Raw genomic sequence first — 14,041 nt, 5'->3', positions numbered from 1 at the left:
GACTTTCTAAGCAGCTGAAATACAAGGTGTCGCTGCTTCAGGCCATCTCACTGAGGACAGCCTGCCTGTGAAGGGAGCCAATGTGGAAGGAAGCAGATAGAAATAGACATCCTAATTTTCTTAGAGCATTTGGATCCAGCTGTACCTGAATCTCCTCCTATGCTGTGCGGTTCACCAAGCCTGTAAATTCCTTTGTTGTTTTTTGTTTTTAATGTATTTTATTGAACCACAGTTGATATACAGCGTTGTGTTAGTTTCTGGTGTACAGCAAAATGATTCAGTTATACATACATATATATATATATAGTTTCTGGTGCACCCCACTCCAGTACCCTTGCCTGGAAAATCCCATGGACATAGGAGCCTGGTAGGCTGCAGTCCATGGGGACGCTAAGAGTCGGACACGACTGGGCGACTTCACTTTCACTTTTCACTTTCATGCACTGGAGAAGGAAATGGCAACCCACTCCAGTGTTCTTGCCTGGAGAATCCTGGGGACGGGGGAGCCTGGTGGGCTGCCGTCTATGGGGTCGCACTGAGTCGGACACGACTGACGCGACTTAGCAGTACAGCAAAATGATTCAGTTATACATACATACATATATATATATTCTTCTTCACAATCTTTTCCATTATGTTTTTTGTAGAGTATTGAATATAGTTTCCTGTGCTAGTCAGTTGGACCTTGTTGTTTACCCATTCTACATATAATCGTTTGCATCTGCTAGTCCCAAATTCCCCATCCATCCCTCCCCCACCCCGAAAACCTTTGTGTTTAAATCTGTGAACTGGGATTCTGCCCTCTGTAACCCAGAGTCCTAACCAGGACAGAGGAAATAGGTCAGCTGTCACCTCCAGCTCTGTTACTACTGACACCACAGGCCGAAAGAAATGAACGCTCGTGAAAGCTGAGCGTTTCAAAGGCACACCCATATCCTGGGAGTGTCCATGAAAGCAAGCCAACAGCCATGCACCCAGCTGAAGCTGACTTAGCTCCTAAGAAGGCCCACCCTACGGCTAAGGGTCATGCAAAGACGTTCTAGAGAGATAATACAGTAAACAACACCACACACACACACACACACACACACACACACACACACCCATTAAGCAAGAACACCACGTATTTTCTTCTTAAGGGAAATAACCACAAGCAAAGGATGGTTATGAGTCAATAACTGGCTATAATTAGGGGCTTTTCTCCCCACTAGTAATATCTGAATTAAGGTGGAGAGTATAGCATAGCCCAGCAGGCTGTAAAGAAGTAACCACATCTTGCTTGATGTTTCCATGACTCAATTCCTGAAGAACAGGTCCCTGCAGGTCAGGAAAAAAAAAAAACCTTCGTAGGAGAGTTTAGTACCTAAGTAATTGGGAGTTTCCACCTCTATCAGAGTCAAAATAATTCCACCTTCAGTCATCCAGTTTGGAGCCCAACATCTCTCAAGCAGCCACTCTAGAAATTTCCCATCTGCTGGATTTTAAGTCCATTTTTTATTTCAAAACTTTTATTACTATATGTATAATACACAGAGAAGACTGTATAAAAATTATAGGTACCCTTTAAAGTCAGTTACAAAACAATGCACCCACCCCCAGGTTAAGAAGCATATTGTGCTCTGTCGCTAGTCCTGTCCAACTCTGCGACCCCATGGACTGTAGCCCACCAGGCTCCTCTGTCCTTGGGATTTCCCAGGCAAGAAGACTGGAGTGAGTTGCCATTTCCTACTCCAGGGCATCTTCCTAACCGAGAGATTGAACCCCTGACTCCTGCATCTCCTGCATTGGCAGTTGCATTCTTTACCACTGAGCCACTTGGGAAGCCCTAAGAAATATATTACAAGTCATTTTAAACTCCACAGTATGTCCCTTTCTAATTGCATCCTGCTTCATGGCACTCGGGCTTCCCTGACAGCTCAGTGATAAAGAACTTTGCCTGCCAATGCAGGAGACGCGGATTCAATTCCTGGGTCGGGAAGATCCCCCAGAGAAGGAAATGGCAACCCACTCTAGCATTCTTGCCTGGGGAATCCCATGGACAGAGGAGCCTGGCGGGCTACAGTCCATGGGGTCACAAAAAAGTCAGATACAACTTAAGGACTAAAACAACAACCCTGTCACTCTTGGGAGAATAACCACTATCCTAATTTTAATGAAAACATGCTTCTGCATTTAAAAAACATAACATTTCCCTATACAACATATTATTCCATTTTAGAAAACTCAGTCTAAGCATACCCTGGAAGGAGCAGGCATTATCGCCTGTTTTAGATGAAGGCACCCAAGAAAAGCAAAGCTGAACTGAGTTGCTGAGTCACAGTCTGGCTGTAACTTCTGCCATTTCTGGTGAAGGTGGAAAGTCCAGGTCTTGTCGGTGAGTCCTCAGAAATGCAGAGCTTGCCAGAGCTGGGGCATTGGGCAGGGCTAGGGTGTGGACCAGGCACAGGACATCCAGCATCTAAATGGACTATTGAGTGCTTTCTGCTTCTAAACCCATTACTTATCACCAGCTGTCAGGAGTAAGTGGAAACAGAAAAATTCTGTGCAGTGAAATGAATGTTCTCAGCACATCTAAGTGGTTGTACATGTAAGCATTTCATTAGTATGTTGTCAAGACAAGCCACAATCAGAACAGAATATGAAATTTTGACATGTTGTTCTCAAGTTGAAAAAAAGAGGAAACGGCAGTGATGGTCTTGCTGACAGCAGCCCTCACCTGCCTCTCAGGTCCACTCCTCCCACCTGCCCCATCTGGCCAATCCCGTGCAGCTCGCATTCTGGAATCTTCTCTCATCCTCCTCCCAGGGACTCCTTCTCAGATTCTCTAACTGGATCCCCTAATTCCTGTGTCCCATGTCTTTTCTGGTTTTTTCTTTCATTTTTAGTGGAGTACATCCTTCTTGAGATGAGCTTCTTGAAAAAGGTTTTGCTGTTGTTCAGTCACTAACTCGTGTCCAGCTCTTTGCAACCCCATGGACTGCAGCATGCTAGGCTTCCCTGTCTTACACTATCTCCCTGAGTTTGCACAAGTTCATTTTCATTGAGTCGGTGATGCTATCCAACCTTTAGGAAAAAAGGTTGCATGAGACATAAAGGTCTCAAGACTGTGTGTGCCTGAAGATGTCAAATTTTTGAGTCTCAAACTTAAAGGATAGTTTAGGTATAGAATTCTAGGATGGATATCATTTCCCTTCAGAATTTTGAAGGCCTGACTCTATTATCTTCTTATCCCCAATGTTACCATTGAAAAGTCAAAAGCCATTTTTGTTCACAGTCCTTTTATTTTTTTTTTTCTCTTTGGAAGCTTGTATAAATTTAGTATTTGTTGCCAGTGTCCTGAAGTATCACAAGATGTGCTTTGTAGTTAAATCTGTTTTTATCCATTTTGCTGTACATTGAATGGACCATTCCAATCTGGCTACTTATGTCCTTCAATGCAGGGTAAATTTCCTAAATTATTTTCTGATAATTTTGTTTTCTCTGTTCTTCCATTCTGGAAACTCATATCATTCGGATAGCGCATCCGAATCCTAAAGTAATCCTTTAATGTTCTTATATTTTTATTCTTATCCCCATTTCTATATCCCATTTCTATATTTTTACTGTATTTGGGGGGTGATTTCCTTTTTTCCTGTGTGTGTATCACTCAGTCTCTCAGTCATGTCTGACTCTCTGTGACCCCATGGACTATTGCCCGCCAGGCTCCTCTGTCCATGGGATTCTCCAGGCAAGAATACTGGAGTGGGTTGCCATGCCCTCCTCCAGAGAATCTTCCCCACCCAGGGATCGAACCCATGTCTCCTGCACTGCAGGCAGATTCTTTACCGCTGAACCAAAGGGAAAGCCCTCCTTTTCTTCTACTAAGTTTATTTTTTAATTTTCATAAGCACATTTTGTCCTTTGAGTGCTTCTTTTTTATAACTTCATGTTCCTTTTTCATAGATGTGGTATCCTCTCCTTTCCTTCTGAGGATTTTAAATATTGATTTTTTTTTTTTTTTTACTAAGTTCTTCTCCCTGTCCTGTCTCTGTATTCCCTAAGTTCTTATTGTTTGTTTCCTTTTTTGTTCATGTCAACCTATCACAATAGTAACTTGTCTTAGCTATCTAATGCCTTTTGACCATCTACTCTTAATAACCAGGAGGGAAAAAAACCTGCTTGGAAACTCTGAGCATATGATGAGCTTTGTTGACTCTGAGCTTCACTGTGGGATTGTATGTGTGGTCCCTTTAGGGTAAAACCCTGATCTCAATTTGTTAGGCTGGTCAATATCTCAAAGAAGAGCCTTGTAATCTTCTCCTGCCTGGAGGCAGACCCTTGTCCAATATTCTGGACACCAACTAGAGGAACAGGTCTCCTCATTCTGAATTTATCGTACATACAATCACTTATGGAGTAGGAAATGGCAACCCGCTCCAGTATTCTTGCCTGGGAAATCCCATGGACTGAGGAGCCTGGCAGGCTACAGTCGATAGCGTCACAAAGAGTCAGACATGACTGAGCGACTGAGCAAACACATACAGTCACTTAATTACTCTGTTTCTGGTACAGTGTTGACATGGTATAGTGCCCCCACCCACAGATATATCTGAAGTAACCCATCCAGAGGCCCTCTGTTCTAGCCTGAGACTAAATGTCCAGATCTCTGTCGGGATAGATAAAGGGCAATCGTGAGTGACAGGGCAACATAGCTTTACTGTTCACAGTTTTTCAAGTTCAGAGTCTTCAACTGCATTTCTCTTGCTCGAAGTAATTTCTTCCCATTGACTGCTGAAAAGCTGCACACAAATGTGAAATATGGTTAAGTGTTTACATTAAGCCATTCTGCAAATGCCTTTTGCAGAACCACCCCTACAAAGGTCGTGAGAAATGTATGTGAACACCTTCTCCGGCTGAGGTAGACGGGATCGAGAATTCTTGGCTGTAGGTAGGAAAAAAGAAAGTAAAGTGAAAGTTGCTCAGTCGTGTCCGACTTTTTGCGACCCCATGGACTATACGGTCCATGGAATTAAGTCTCCAGGCCAGAATAGTGGAGTGGGTTCCCTTTCCCTTCTCCAGGGGATCTTCCCAACCCAAGGATCAAACCAAGGGCTCCTTCATTGCAGGCAGATTCTTTCCCAGCTGAGCCACAAGGAAAGCCCAGGAAAAAAGAATTCCTAGATTAAATGTTGCTGGAAAAATCTCATTATCCAAGACAACTCCATCTGTAATTGCTTCCTGTGTCTTCTGTCGTCAAAAGGTCTTCCTGTGGTTTAAAAAAAAAGGCTTTTCTAGGGATTTTTTGGCTAAATATTCCAGGTCCGTATAGACATGGTTAAGATGTTCGTATACATCATCTCGTTTGTTCCTTATAACAGCAGTCCTGTGAATTAACAAGGTTGAGTATCATTGTTACTGTTTTTACTATTATCATTTTTGTTGTTCAGTCGCTAAGTGGTGTCTGACTCTTTGCAATCCCATGGACTGTTGTCTGCCAGGCTTCTCTGTCCACAGGATTCTCTAGACAAGAATACTGGAGTGGGTTGCCATTTCCTTCTCCAGGGGATCTTCCCAAACCAGGGATCAAACCCACATCTCCTGCAGCGCCTGCATTGGCAGGTGTGTTCTTTACCAGCTGAGCCACTGGGAAAGACCCGTTACTATCACCCTTTCAGAAGTGAAAACAGGCTCAGAAAGGTTGGAGGACTTTTCAAAGGCCAGATTACCTGCAAGATACTTTCTTTCCTCCCCCCCAACTATGAACAAGATCAACCTTCAGAGCAGCAAGAGAGTTGCAAGCTATCTCACTGTGGCAGTTCCCTTTGGTCTCTGTCAGTGGTAGCTTGGTGGCTTCCAGAGTCCATTGTGTTTAGGCGCAATGTGCCAGCAGATAGCGTATCCAGATGAACCAAGAGGCAAGACTGGGATTAGATATAGCAAGTCATGCAAGGACTTGGGCATACTGGGCTCCTGGTTGCTTCTAAGGAGCTGTTGCAGCCGGGACAATGGGAATCTATGGCAGTGCCCACGTTAATGGTCCTGTGGTTTGTACTTGAAGGAGCTGAGTTCGCTGTGTTTTCTAACTTAGATCTCTAACTACACTCACTACCTTAGCCACACCAGTGGGATTCATAGCAAGTCAAACTTGATTCACACGGGGTCAAATTTGCTAAGTTTTAATAATTCTGTTCATAACTTACCATTTTAATTTTTTGTTTTTGTTTCAGCTTTATTGAGTATGTATGTGTGTGTGTTTCTCTGTGTGTGTGTATACTCAGTTGCTTAACCATGTCTGACTCCATGCTCATGGGATTTTCCAGGAACAAATGCTGGAGTGGGTTGCCATTTCCTCCTCTGGGGGATCTTACCCACCCAGGGATCGTAGCCTCATCTCCTGTGTCTCCTGCATTAGGCAGGTGGATTGTTTACTACTGAGCCACCAGGGAAGTCCTAATTGCATATAACTGACAAATAAAAATTGTATGTATTTAAGGTGTAAGAAGAAGTATACAAAAAAGATCTTCATGACCCAGATAATCACGATGGTATGATCACTCACCTAGAGCCAGACATCCTGGAATGTGAAGTCAAGTGGGCCTTACAAAGCATCACTACGAACAAAGCTAGTGGAGGTGATGGAATTCCAGTTGAGCTATTTCAAATCCTCAAAGGTGATGCTGTGAAAGTGCTGCACTCGATATGCCAGCAAATTTGGAAAACTCAGCAGTGGCCACAGGACTGGAAGAGGTCAGTTTTCATTCCAATCCCAAAGAAAGGCAATGCCAAAGAATGTTCAAACTACCACACAGTTGCACTCATCTCACACGCTAGTGAAGTAATGCTCAAAATTCTCCAAGCCAGGCTTCAACAGTACATGAACCGAGAATTTCCAGATGTTCAAACTGGTTTTAGAAAAGGCAGAGGAACCAGAGATCAAATTGCCAACATCCATTGGATCATCGAAAAAGCAAGAGAGTTCCAGAAAAACATCTATTTCTGCTTTATTGACTATGCCAAAGCATTTGACTGTGTGGATCACAACACAGTGTGGAAAATTCTTAAAGAGATGGGAATACCAGACCACCTGACCTGCCTCCTTGAGAAATCTGTATGCAGGTCAAGAAGCAACAGTTAGAACTGGACATGGAACAACAGACTGGTTCCAAATTGGGAAATGAATATGTCAAGGCTGTATATTGTCACTCTGCTTATTTAACTTATATGCAGAGTACATCATGAGAAATGCTGGGCTGGCTGAACCACAAGCTGGAATCAAGATTGCCGAGAAAAATATCAATAACCTCAAATATGCAGATGACACCACCCTTATGGCAGAAAGTGAAGAACTAAAGAGCCTCTTGATGAAAGTGAAAGAGGAGAGTGGAAAAGCTAGCTTAAAACTCAACATTCAGAAAACTACGATCATGATATCTGGTCCCATCACTTCATGGCAAATAGATGGGGAAACAATGGAAACTGACAGACTTTATTTTTGGGGGCTCCAAAATCACTACAGATGGTGACTGCAGACATGAAATTAAAGGACACTTGCTCCTTGGAAGAAAAGCTATGACCAACCTAGACAGCATGTTAAAAAGCAGAGATATTACTTTGCCAACAAAGGCCCGTCTAGTCAAAACTATGGTTTTTCCAGTAGTCTTGTATGGATGTGAGAGTTGGACTATGAAGAAAGCTGAGCACCAAAGAATTGATGCTTTTGAACTGTGGTGTTGGAGAAGACTCTTGAGAGTCCCTTGGACAGCAAAAAGATCCAACTAGTCCATCCTAAAGGAAATCAGTCCTGAATATTCATTGGAAGGCCTGATGTTGAAGCTGAAACTCCAATACTTTGGCCACTCGATGTGAAGAACTGACTCATTTGAAAAGACCCTGATGCTGGGAAAGATTGAAGGCAGGAGGAGAAAGGGTATGACAGAGGATGAGATGGTTGGATGGCATCACCAACTCAATGGACATGAGTGTGAGTAAACTCTGGGAGTTGGTGATGGACAGGGAGGCCTGGCATGCTGCAGTTCATGGGGTTGCAAAGAGTTGGACACAACTGAGCAACTGAACTGAACTGAACTGAAAGGTGTAAGAAAAAAAAAAGATACATGCAACAAGTAAAGCCAGAATTACAATCCAGGTATTCTGCCCCATGGGTACCACTGTCTACTATACTACCACTGCTTCAAATAAGTTAGTAGGGTCTTTGGGATATAGCCACTGAAATTTTCCCAAACCAATTTTAAGGAGGAGAAAAATTGTCACACACCTTGAATAAAGATTGTAAGCTCTTTTCACAACTTGTACTTTCCCTGGGAGGCAGAATATATGAATGGTTCACTTCCAGCACCTGGAGCTCTTGCCTTTGAACTATAGCACTGAAGCCATCCTATGATGTGGTGACTGAGGTGACAGGATGCTCAGTGAAAATTTATCCTGCAGACAATTACTGTGACTTTGTGGCCAGACCAGGTGTTTCCATTTTCCTCTGTGCCTCAGCCAGGCTGGTGTTGCCCTAATGTCTGACTTCTTCATTTCCACATTAGCATGACCAGCACCCAAAACAAGTTGCAACTGTCCTGTCCTTTAATTTTTACCTAATTACAAAGTATATGTTTAGTATTAGGAAAGGCACAGATTTTATGGCCCTTCCAAATCCCTGGTTCCTTGAGTTTAACTATCTGGATTTCATTAAAGATATATACCTAGAAACATCTAATGAATAGGGCATGTCCAAAAAGCCATGTGTAAATGACATTTTTTGCATATATTTCCGAATAGGAAATTTGCATTGTGCTTTTTAAAGGCATGACTAAGCCAAGAAATAAGTTGGTCCCAGGTCAGCACACCAAAGCCTGCTAGACTTGTTTTTAATCCATAATCAACTTGAAGTATAGTGTTAATACTAGAATATCAGATACATTTGGTCCTGAGCACTTAATGTTGGGTTTTTTAATCTATTTTTAATTGAAGGATAATTGCTGTACAATCTTGTGTTGGTTTCTGCCAAACATCAGCATGAATCAGTCACAGGCATACACACGTCCCCTCCCTCTTGAACCTCCCTTCCACCTCCCACCCCTTTCCACCCCTGTAGGTTTTGTAGGAAGTCACATTCTCCAAGTAGAAACATCTCTAATGCCTAACCAAAATAAGGAAAGGCAAGAGCTCTAATAATTAGTCTTTTGTGTCTTTTATTATTATTACCACTGGGGGGCTGTGCCAGGTGGCACGTGGAATCTTCCCAAACCAGTGACTGAACCCACGCACCCTGCACTGGGGGCGCTGCGTCTTAACCACTGGGCCACTAGGGGAGTCCACACTGTGTTTTAATACATATCAGCTCATTCCATTTTCAGAACAGCCCTCTGAGGAGAGCATTAAAGAAACGAAATCTCCAAATGGTTAGTAGTATTTAGAGTGCATTAATAATATGTTCAAAAGCACATCAGTAACAAGTGGTGAAGCCAGAATTTAAACCCAGGTTTATCTCAATCTGCTCTTCCTTCTAGGCTTAGGCACCACTCTAGATTTATGGTCCAAATATTCTGAACTGAGAACAACTTGTGCCCACTGGGGTGACATGAATGAAGGCTGGTACCCCGGTCTAGAGCCGGGAATCTCAAACTTGACCATGCACCAAAATTACCTGGAAGGCTTGTTAACCAAGATTTTCTGGGCTCCACCCACTCATGTGTTTCTAATTCAGTAAGTATGAGCAGCGCCTGAAATTTCACATTTCAGACAAGCTCTCAAGTGAGGCTGATGCTGCTGGCCCAAGGACCACATGTTGAGAACTCAGTGTTTTGCCTAATAAATCATCTCAACAAATAGCCAATCCCTGAAGCACTGAACTTCATAGCTGGTAACATGGGATGAAATTCACTTAACTCTTGAAGATCTATAATTATGGTTAATACACCATCAACCCTGAATATTCATTGTAATTGCTGAAGCTGAAGCTCCAATACTTTGGCCACCTGGTGGGAAGAGCCAGCTCACTGGAAAAGACCCTGATGCTGGAAAGGCTTGAGGCAAAAGGAGAAGGGGGAGACCAAGGATGAGATGGTTAGATATTATCACCAACTTAATGAACATGAATTTGAGCAAACTCTGGGAGATAGTGGATGATAGATGAGCCTGGAGTGCTACAATCCATGGGGTTGCAAAGAGTTAGATACGATTTAGTGACTGAACAACAGCAATGATTCCTTAAAGTCCTCAGACTTCATTTATTTGAAATGTTCCTTTTGTTTAAATTAACAATATTTCTCTTATTTTTTTTCAGTTTCTGCCAAACAACCTTTTATTACCTCAGAAAAGCAATGGTAGGTACTGCAAAATATATTCTGACCAACTCTCAACTTTCTGAAATTAAATATGCATAACCACTGTAAGGTTTTTAATGAACAAAACAGTTAAATACAAACTGTCATATGCAAAATAGATTACTATATAACTGGCAACTGCAGAGCCAAATACTAAATTTTCTCGTACAGATTTCAGTGGATAAAAAAATACTTCTGAAACTTACACTTTCCTATGATTTTAAACCAAGAACAAAAAACATGGTTTAAATCTTTCTTGATTCTAGGACACATTACAGATACCAACTTTTGGAATATTAAACAATAACCAAAGGACTTATTGAGGGGTACATGGCTGTTTGCCCCACTTAACATAACCCAAGTCCAGTCTTAATATCTGGAGGTTTTCTATTCTATCAGTTGTCACTTTCTTAATATTTGAGGGTTTTCCATGCTTTATCATTCATCACTCTTCGCATTCAGGATCCACTACGTCCACTTCACATCCTTGAGTTTGCTGTTTCTTCTCTACTGTGGGTTAGCAAACTCATACTTTGTAAGAGGCAAGACTAAGAGAAAATAGCTCCGAGAGAGGTCCTGAGTTTCTTGCCTATGAATCAAGTGCTTTTGTGTCTAGCCATTATAACTTCATTTTTTTTTTTTTTTGGTTGTGTTTGTCTTCGTTGCTATGCGAGGGCTTCTCATTGTGGTGGCTTCTCTTGTGGCAAAGTACCAGCTCTAGTTGCAGCTCTTGGGCACTAGAGTGCAGACTCAACAGTTGTGATACCCGGGCCCCACAGCATGTGGAATCTTCCCGGATCAAGGATCGAACCCATGTCCCCTACATTGGCAGATGGGTTCTTAACCACTGGACCACCAGGGAAGTCTTATGACTTCATTTTTGACAAGCTCCGAGGTGATGCTGTTGCTGCTTGTCTGGGGACAAACTTTGAGAACTCTCTAGGGCTTCCCTAGTGAGTCATCTCTACAAATATTTCTTACTTCTTCTAAATTATTTCCTCACTGAGGGCCAGTTTCAGAGCTTCCAAGTATAAATTCACTTTGAAACGATGCTTGGCCCAACCCTTCTGGCTCCTTCCTTTCTTCTTCTGGATGAGCTCTTTCAGGACCCTACTTTTATCTTCTGAAATTTTCCAAACATTTAATATAGGATAATATTCCCGGGTCATATATTTGTGGCATCTATTTATTGACTGAATAAATAATATATCAATACACATATATTATTGAGCATTCCCTGTAATAGCAGTCCACAGCCTTTTTGGCACCAGGGACTGGTTTTGCAGAAGACAATTTCTCCATGGACTGGGGGGTCGGGGGGGTTGGTTTCAGGATGATTCTCATAAAGAGCCCACAATCTAGATCTCTTGCATGCGCAGTTCACAGTAGGGTTCATGCTCCTATGAGAAATTAATGCCACAGGTGATCTGATAGGAGGCTGAGCTCACACAGTAATCTGAGTGATGGGTGCACGCTAAGTCACTTTAGTCATGTCCGACTCTTTGTGACCCCATGGACTATAGCCCGCCAGGCTCCTCTGTCCATGGGATTCTCCAGGCAAGAATACTGGAGTGGGTTGCCATGCCGTCCTCCAGGGGATCTTCCCCACCCAGGGAACAAACCCGTATCTCTTATGTCTCCTGCATTGGCAGCCAGGTTCTTTACCACTAGCGCCACCTGGACAAAGCTTTGCTCACTCACCCACCGCTCACCTCCTGCTGTGCGGATCAGTTCCTAACATACCACAAACCAGTACCGGTTCATGGCCCCAGGGGTTGGGGACCTCTGCCCTGTAAGACAGGTACTATTCTGATACTTTCATTTGTCTCCTTTAATCCTCACACCCACTGTATGACCTAGGAATGAATAGCCCATTTTCTAAGCTGAGGAAACTGAAACTCAAGGAGATTAAATGATCCACTCATTCAAGGTCAAATTTAGTAAATGGCATAGCTAGAATTCCAACTCAGATCTTCAGATCCCAAAGCCAACATGCTTTCCAACAGACTCCAGCTACTGCCCCCCTGAGAATAAACTGGAATGCTGAGGAAGCCGGCAATTTATAGTTTTAAATGAGACAAATTCATGGCAAACATAATGGCCACTCTACCCCACACCCGTGGCAGACAGTGTTATTTCCTGCTGTTTATGGAATCCTCAGAACCCTTTTCAACCCAGTGTCTCTAATAGCCAGGACCAATCCATTGGAATAGGCACAGAGTACAAACCGATATGCCTTAGCTTCACTAATTTGGAAATTTCATTTTGTGGTATCCCACTCAGAAACATTCCACCTAGAAAGTGGAAAATAAGATGCTATTTGAAAAGACAGATAAAGCTGGGAAAGATAGACATGGAGGAGAACTGACAGAATATTCTTTATCTTAGATCAGTGTTTCTCAAACAAGGGCAATTTTGGTCCCCAAGATGTTATCTAGGAAATGTCTGGAGACTTTTTTTTGTTGTGACAACTGGGAACTAGTGGCGGGGGCGGGGTAGGTGCTGCATATTTCTAAATGGTTAAGAGTCCAGGAGATGTTGCTAAACATCCTATAACACCCAGGACACTCAGGTTCTCCCACAACAAATATTTATCCAGCCCCAAATTTCAACAGTGCTGCAGCTGAGAAACCCTGCCCTTGATCACAGCATACGGAAAGAAAAGAGCAAAGCATAGCCCCTTGCAAATGCCTGCTGCATCTCTCACACTAGTAAAATAAAGTTGAGGGAACTGAAACCATGGTTCCGGGTCTCCTTCTGGTTTCCCTTACACAAAGTGCAGAGGCCACACAGGGTTCAGCACAGCTAAGCTGCAGATCCTTTCATTTTCTTCCAGCCCAGATGACCTGAGGAAGCCTAAGATGTTACCCACACATCCTGGATCAACAGAGCTTCTGGCTTTGCTTTCTCCATTTCTCTCCAATCAAGACAACAGGAAACAATATTTAAAAGAAAAGGGAAAGTGAAGGGCAAGAGGAAGAGTAGACCAGACTCTCCAAGGAAAACTCCTCCACAGCCAGTTCTCCATGCAAAGGCGTCCACACTAATCCCACGAGTGTTCAGTCCTTTTGTTCCTATTTTTCCACAACCTTACCATTCTAAGGGTGGTGTCCGGAGCAGCAGAATCGGCACCACCTGGCGTCTCCTTACAACTACAGAATCTCAGCCCTCCCCAGACCTTCTAACACAAAATCTGCATTTTAACAAGATCCTCCAAGTGATTCGTATGCACACTCAGGTTTCAGAAGTACTGCTCTAGGGTTTCCAACAGGCAAAATAAAACTGCAAAGTGAACAGCTGCAAAACAGATGCAAAGCAAATCACGTGGTGTAACTTATGACTTCTCCAGGGGATTTATGACCCTCCGTGGACAGTAGCTTGTAATACAGAAAACAGAAATCTGGAGTAAGAATATGCACAAAAAGTCAATGCCATGTTATATCTTTGTAATTGCCCTAAAGGGATCCACCTTGGGTTCAAGAAAATGCAGTACTAGTACTTTAAACAGTTTCATATACTCAGTGAGTGTGCAAGCGTTTGGGTGGTTTTTTTGTCTTTTGTGGTTTTATGTTGTTTCGTTTTTTGTTTTGTTTCTCAACAGGGAACAAAGATAGGATTTACACTGATCTTCACAAAAATCAGAGGATTTGATTTGATCGTTGTGTCCAGCACATTTCATAATACCAAAATTGTGTAACAATCGGCAGAAAAGAGTCAATGCTGCATGT

At 42.8% G+C, this 14,041-nt stretch overlaps 1 long non-coding RNA gene across 1 annotated transcript in view; it reads left to right on the top strand.

Moving 5' to 3' along the window:
• The window catches only part of LOC145529801 (uncharacterized), a 69,412-nt gene extending 55,576 nt beyond the window's left edge, over positions 1 to 13,836 (top strand). Inside the window, exons 4-5 of the long non-coding RNA XR_014071359.1 lie at positions 10,274 to 10,313; positions 13,150 to 13,836. This is a non-coding gene — a long non-coding RNA (uncharacterized LOC145529801). The remainder of the gene's footprint in view (positions 1 to 10,273; positions 10,314 to 13,149) is intronic.
• The last annotated feature ends 205 nt before the right edge of the window (positions 13,837 to 14,041 follow it).

The sequence above is a fragment of the Giraffa tippelskirchi genome, chromosome 12, assembly GCF_054371585.1.
Source record: "Giraffa tippelskirchi isolate mGirTip1 chromosome 12, T2T-mGirTip1v1.2.pri, whole genome shotgun sequence".
Classification (NCBI taxonomy): Eukaryota; Metazoa; Chordata; class Mammalia; order Artiodactyla; family Giraffidae; genus Giraffa; species Giraffa tippelskirchi.
This window is presented reverse-complemented; position numbering and strand designations above follow the sequence as displayed.